At 30.8% G+C, this 7,330-nt stretch overlaps 1 pseudogene; it reads right to left on the reverse strand.

Moving 5' to 3' along the window:
- Positions 1-233: 233 nt before the first annotated feature.
- Positions 234-1,510, reverse strand: LOC101260436 (probable histone H2A.3; annotated as a pseudogene).
- Between the last annotated feature and the right edge of the window lie 5,820 nt (positions 1,511-7,330).

The following is a 7,330-nucleotide window of genomic DNA, read 5'->3' on the forward strand; positions in this document are numbered from 1 at the left end:
TGGGAACGATCCCAACCTCACTAGTTGGGTTATTTACTTGACGCGACCGCTTTACTTCTCATTTGAGAAGTAAGTTTGAGCGTATCAGCCACCGAGAAGTATTTCTAAAGATACTAAGTGACACTAAGATAAAGGATAAACCTTGGATAAAGTTTTCCGGCTAAAAACTAAGCTAAGCAACCAAAATTGGCAATCAAGAGTCTAAGGATTATACAAAACCTATAAACTAATCCTCAGTCTACCTAATGATAGAAACAACTCAATATAAACATAATATAACCAAGAAAAGTCTTAAAATTGTTAAAACATAACCGACTACAAGGTGAAAACTGCACCTAAACCTCTAATCAAGAACTTTTCCTTGAATAGGGTCTCGAAACAGTGACATGCTATCAAGAGCATAAAATACATGTCAATACATGAATAACGATATCCATGATCATATTACAAATATATCATCTCGTATATTTATAGAAAAAAATTCATTTACATTGCTTTAGATCTAGTCACTACAAGTATTTGATCATGAAATTTCAAAATAAATTGAAATTGTATTTCTGTATTACAAATTTGGAAAATAGTTAAGAAAACATTCTAAGAAAAACTTTCATTTATAGTACTTTATATCTATCATGAAATTTCTATTTAGATTGAAATTTTATTACAAATTTGGGAAATTAAATAGTTAACAAAGATTCCTAAGAACTCTAGAGAGAAAAAAACTGAAATTATTATACACATCAAGAAATGAACATATAAGAATAAATAACAATAGAACTAATAAATAATATGATAACTGAAGAAAATTAAACAATACATAATATAAGATCCAAGTATGTTGACTTTTAATTCTAAGCCACATAAATATAGAATTATAAAGTTTTCTATGAATATATGGAAATTAATAAAATCAAACATCGCGATGCTAGTGATGAAATATTCAGTCATTACCTCCTCCTCCTTAGCAGCAACAACAACCTTTGAAGTGTTACTCTTGTTGTTAGGCAGCAAAATTTTGTGAATTTTTTGAATAACACCACCATTCGGAATGGTCAAATTTCTAAGAAATTGATACAACTCCTTATCAAACCTAATAGCTAATTGAATATGCCTTTGAGTGATACGAGTCTTTTTATCCTTTCTCGCTGCAATTCCAGCCAATTCAAGCACCGACAATCAATCAATATATGTAAAAATTAGTACCCACAAACCCTAGAAAGTTGACATATAAAAAAGATAGAGATAGATAGATTGATTGATAGAGAGAGAGAGAGAGAGAAAGAGAGAGAGACAGCGAGAGAGAGAGAGAAGGACATGAGATATTCACTTCAACTGCAAGGTACTTAAGCACTGCATCGAGAAATACAGGTGCTCCAGCACCAACACGATTGGCATGTTTCCCGACTTTGAGGAATCAGGCAATACGAGCCACTGGAAATTTTAGACCGGCTTTGCTGCTACAAGATCTCCTTTTAGCATTTGAACCACGGTTTTTCCCTTTACCGGCCATTGCTTTTTTTCACTTAAAAAAACTAACAATTTTTCTTTTTGATCTATAGAAACAATAGACAAATGAAGAGGAAGAATTGAATTGTTGTGTGTATGTGAAATTCTACAGCAATCTGGCTTTTATATTTATAGCCCACCGGGAGTTATAAACAAACCAATGAGAATATGATCACAAGGATTGAACTTGTATGCCGTTGGATGAAAAAGAAAATCAACTGTGGATAAAGATGTTTATATATTTAGTCAATTTCAAGAATTATAATAAGTTTATTTTCAAAAATAAAGAATTATGATGTGTGGGATTTTTCCAAAATAAATAAGTAATAAGATATGGTTGTTACAAAAAAAAGGGGGGGCTATGATGACTTTAATTTGTTGCCAAAAAAAAAAGAAGACAGAAGGAATTATGATGAGTTTTTTGCTAAAAAAATAGGGGCAAATTTTTTCTTTAATATTTTGGTTTAATAGCTCTTTGAACAGACTTGAAGTTTTACAACTTATTAATCTGTATATGCAAAGTAAAAGAAAATAACATATTTTATATAACTAACTTATTATCGGTAAAAAAAGCTTGAAAATAACAGTAGCCTTCAAGGAAAATAAATTAATTGAACACAATAATCAATCATCGGACCTGGTGTCACTCGTAAATGAGCATCTACATACAAAGAGTTTATATTTACAAGTTTGCCTGATTCAAAATATAGAACAAAAGAAGGAAATATAGTAAGCCTTTGGACATCAAGAGCTCACAATTATCATAATCTACAACGATCATGGGAGATCTACCGCTCTTTGAGAATAGCTCTTACTGAGAGCTGCATGAGAAAAAGATGGAGAAATATTGTACGAGTACCAAAATATGGGGTACTCAGTAGTTTAAACAGGTCGACCAAGCTTAGAAAGATCAAATATAGAGAGAGAAACACGACACTTCTAAACATTACTGTGGAAAGGTTCTAAGTTACGATAATCAACTACCAAGAAAAGAGGGGAAAATACAAGATCATAAGAAGGAATTAAACACTCAAGTACAAGACAGTCGTAACATACATAAAACAACTCATACAAATAGGATGATGCGGTGCAAGTGATGAATACAAGAAAGTAGAAGCATGGAAAAATCCTCGAACCACCCGAAATACCTCAGACTCATCAATAAGTGCATTATAGTGAAATATAACTCGTATCTCAAGTGAGAGTCTGCCTAAAATTATACCTCAAGATTATCACTGCAAAAGTGGCTCAATATGCATACAAACTCATAAATCAAGTATTTTGTCATTTTATGTCATAAAAACTCTGAAATTTTTTTATTTTCCCATATAAAATCTTCTCAAAATTTCACTAGTGAACCTCCCTTTCACAACTCAACATATGGGGAAAACATAGTGAAAACTATTTTCATTCCTTAAATATAAAGGTCCCAAAGGTTTTTCAAGAATAAACAAATCAAAAGTGAGTACGAAATGCATGATATTGTATCAAATCAACACATGAAATAATCATTAGGGTAAAACCTGATGCAACACAAATGTACTAACATGAAACTCGAGGTAGTCCAAGCTCACAACCTCCGGCCCAACAATAAATAATATTAACGAACTTAAAGGCTCAAAATATAACAATAGGCACACAATCATTCCTGAAATAAGAAACACGCAGAATCTTAAATTTCATGCCACCTAGAAGCATTTATAAAGATACTAAGTTACACTAAGATAAAGGATAAACCTTGGATAAAGTTTTTTTTGGCTAAAAACTAAGTTAAGCAACCCAAATTGTCCATCAAGAGTCTAAGGATTATACAAAACCTACAAACTAATCCTCAGTCTACCTAATGATAGAAACAACTCAATATAAACATAATATAACCAAGAAAAGTCTAAAAATTGTTAAAACATAACCGACAATAGGTCTTGACGAAAAATCAGAAATAAGTGATATGAGTGAAACATATACAAAACTTTTAGAACAAAGAAATAGCCCAAATGAATTAGAAAGAAATACAGGAGATGTTAAAAAGGATGACAAACCTAGTAAGTTAGGATTAAAAAAACCAAGAAGTAGTCCAAGAAGAACAACCCCCACTTATTACACTTACGAACAATCGGATAGATCAGATACGCTATTGAATAGTAGACTAAATAAAAAATGGACGCCTAAACCAATAACAGAACAACATAATTTCATAAATTTAGACTGTGTTACAAATACTAATAAAACAATCCAATTATGGATAGGATACATATCAAAACAAATAATTGACAATAAAATAGCAATTAACGAAACACAAGGCTATATAGAAAGAACACTAATAGGAGCAACAAAATTATGGCTTTGAAATCTATCTAAGGAAAGTTTAGAAACCCTCAGAAGTAATAAACAATTGGATGGAACTATAGCAACAACAAATATGGATATACTATCTAAATATGAAATATAGGACATGAATTCAGTAGTATGACTACAGAAATAGAAGAACAAAATAAAGAAAAATTAACCAATAGACTCCGTATGACAAAATTAGTTATATGCAATATGTGTTATCTGGATGAATATACACGTGCTTTAAGGAATATTATTACAAAGTAAAATATGATATAAACGAAAGTAAGGAGATTCAAAATCTATATTTCTCAAAACTACCAGAACCTTTTGGTTCCAAAATAATTAAAGATTGGAATAATGAAGGAGTAACAGATTCCTAGGATCAAGAAACCAAAAGGGTGTGTGTGTGTGGAATTAAGAGAGAGAGAAGAGAGGATGCGGGTGTGTGTGTGGAACTAAGAGAGAGAGAAGAGAGGATGTGGTAAAGACCCTAATTTAATTAATGCGGGGAAGTCCCCTATATATACAAAATACTTTACATAATGAACTTTACTTTTACATATGTCCTGACATACTTCTATTTATAACTTCACAACTTTATATAATGTCCTTTACATTTACATATGGCCTGACATACTACTATTCATAACTTTACAACTTTACATGCCTTTACTTTTACATATGGCCTGACATACTACTATTCATAACTTTACAACTTTACATAATGGCCTTTACTTTTACATTTGGCCTGCCATACTACTATTCATAACTTTACAACTTTACATAATGACCTTTACTTTAACATATGGCCTGACATACTACTATTTATTTCTTTGTTTTCTAGTTATTGGCTGTTTCTGCTTTTATTCCAGTTGTACTTCTGGGATGTAGTTGTCTTTTCTGTCACATTTTGTGCATAGATGATCTAGGTATTTTTGGCCTACTAATTTACAGTATCTAGTCATCATATTTTGTGGAAAAAAATTTTTGATAGCTCTTGTGGTAAGTGGTTGTTCTGGTCTCCACAGGCTTAGTATCCATTGGCGTAGTTCTTCCATATCTGCTGTTTTTAGCTCTCTGCAATCGGAACATATCATCGTCTTATCTCGATTGTAGTAGTTCCAAATTGCGTTTCTGTTTAGATAATTATTCGATAATTCATTCAAAATGGTAACTATCCCAATAGTTCTTTTATTTGCATAGAATTCTGGGATATTTACCCTTTGCATTTCTTCTTGTATTTCTATTTTCTCCGGGATTATCATTTCTTTGGTCAAACCTATCTTGATAACTTGTATTATAGGTTTGATTTCGTCGTATAATATTTCCGCAGTTGCTGAATAAAACTTTATATAAAATAAAGTTCCTTTAGTTATTCTTTTGTAATGTAGAAATGCTTTGTATAATTCTGGTATCTTAGATATTTCTTCACCTGTTATCGTGTATACTATACTTAAAAGTCCATAATTGTAGCAAGTTTCTACTAGATTTGAATTGGTACATGGTTGTGCTATGAGTTTATTATGTCCCTGTAAGTGTAGGGTTATATAATTTTCATTTAAATTTAGGGTATTTTTAGCTCTAAGATTTTAGATTCGAAAAGGTTTGGATTTTGTGTATATTTTCTATATACGTCCTGGTGATATGGTTATATATTTGTTTGTGTGAATCCAAACTGGTTTTGTAGGTATTTACTTGTGGGGGAACAAATACATCTTTTTGGGTGTATTCTAGAAGGTATGGTCTGGAGAATATTTTATTCATATTGGTATTTGTATATTTTGTCTTACCATCTTTTTTTTTTTGTAGTTGATCCTTCTGTAGATGTGATAACTGCAGCTGTATTTGACATTTTGTTATGGGTTTTAAGGTATTTCCCAATGTCACCTTCTAGCTCCGCATGTTTAGAGTCATGCTGCTGACTTAGCTCTGCATGTTTAGAGTCATGCTGCTGACTTAGCTCCTCATGTTTAGAGTCATGCTGCTGACTTAGCTCCTCATGTTTAGAGTCATGCTGCTGACTATTAGCTATTTTTTTAGCATTTGTACTCCGCTTTCTATTTTCTCCATTTTCTGACAAAGTGTCGTCATGGTAGCTAGTATTTTTTCCAATGTATCTACATTATTTTTCTCTTGAGAGGTAATCTGCAATGAGATTTTTTGATCACTTCAATTGTAAATGTGACATTTAATATGTTCAATACTAATCTCCTTATTTCTTTTGTTGTAACTGAATCTTGTACCTTTTTGGTTATCCACCATTTTCCTGTGTATTGTCTATTCTCACAATAAATTTATTGTAAACAATATATGGTTCAAATGCTAATAAACATTTATATAATGCAAATAATTCTTTTTTATTTATTTCCCATTTTAATTCTGCTTCTGTATAGGATCGTGAGTAATATCTACAATGGTGTTCTATTTTTTCCTTGTAATGTTTATATTTAAGGACTCCTCCATAACTGTGATTGCTCGAATCCGTTTCAACAGTATAAGTAAATAATTTATTTTCATCTGGAAAATATAGTTTCGGTAGTTTTTTGCATAAGTTTTTGATATGTCTTATATGTTTTTTATCTCTATTGTCAAAATGATATTCGACATCTTATTTTTTGTGTAATGGTTTTAAATGTTCTGCTAATTTTGGTATGTATTCCCTCACTTGGTTTACTAATCCTAGAAAGGATTGTAATTTCTTTTATGTATCTATATTTTCATCAAGGGTGATTATTTTCTGTACTATGTGGGTTTGGATTTTTATCCCATTTTAATCTATTTGTATTCCTAAAAAATTCTATCTGAAGTTTCATAATTTCTGATTTCTTTTTACTTAGGCTTATGCCAGATTATTCAGTGATGTGTATAAATTTTTCTAATAACCTGACATGTTCATCTTGTGTTTTTTAATATAACAATATATCATCTATATAGACAATGAAATTTTCTAATTGATTAAAGTAATTGTCCATAAAATGTTGGTGTCTACCTGGTGCATTTTTATATCTAAATGGTAGAACATTCCATTCATAAAATCCTTGTGGTACAGTAAATGTCGTTAATTCTTTAGATTCTTCTTCTAGTTTTAGATGGTAAAATATTGATTTGCAGTCAAATTTTCTGAAGTAATTATATCCTTGGATTTGTCTAATTTTTAATATTTTGTTAGGTATCGGGTAGGTATATATTTTGATTTTTGCATTTAGATTACGATAATCTATGACCATCCTACTTTAACCTCGTTTTTGTTCACTATGTTTGTTTACAATAAATGTTGGGCTCCTGTGTTTGCTATTGCTTTCTTGTATGTAGTTACTATTTAGTAGTTCATTTATATGCATCTTAAATTCCGTTAAATCATTAGCATTGTATTTTAAGGATTTTTGTGTTATTATGCTAGTTTCATCAATTAAATCAATTTTTATTTTTGTTTTATGTTTTTCCCATCCTTGTAGTAGGTTTTCATTGTACAGTAATTCTAGTTTGTCTT

This window comes from Solanum lycopersicum, chromosome 5, assembly GCF_036512215.1.
Source record: "Solanum lycopersicum chromosome 5, SLM_r2.1".
Lineage (NCBI taxonomy): Eukaryota > Viridiplantae > Streptophyta > Magnoliopsida > Solanales > Solanaceae > Solanum > Solanum lycopersicum.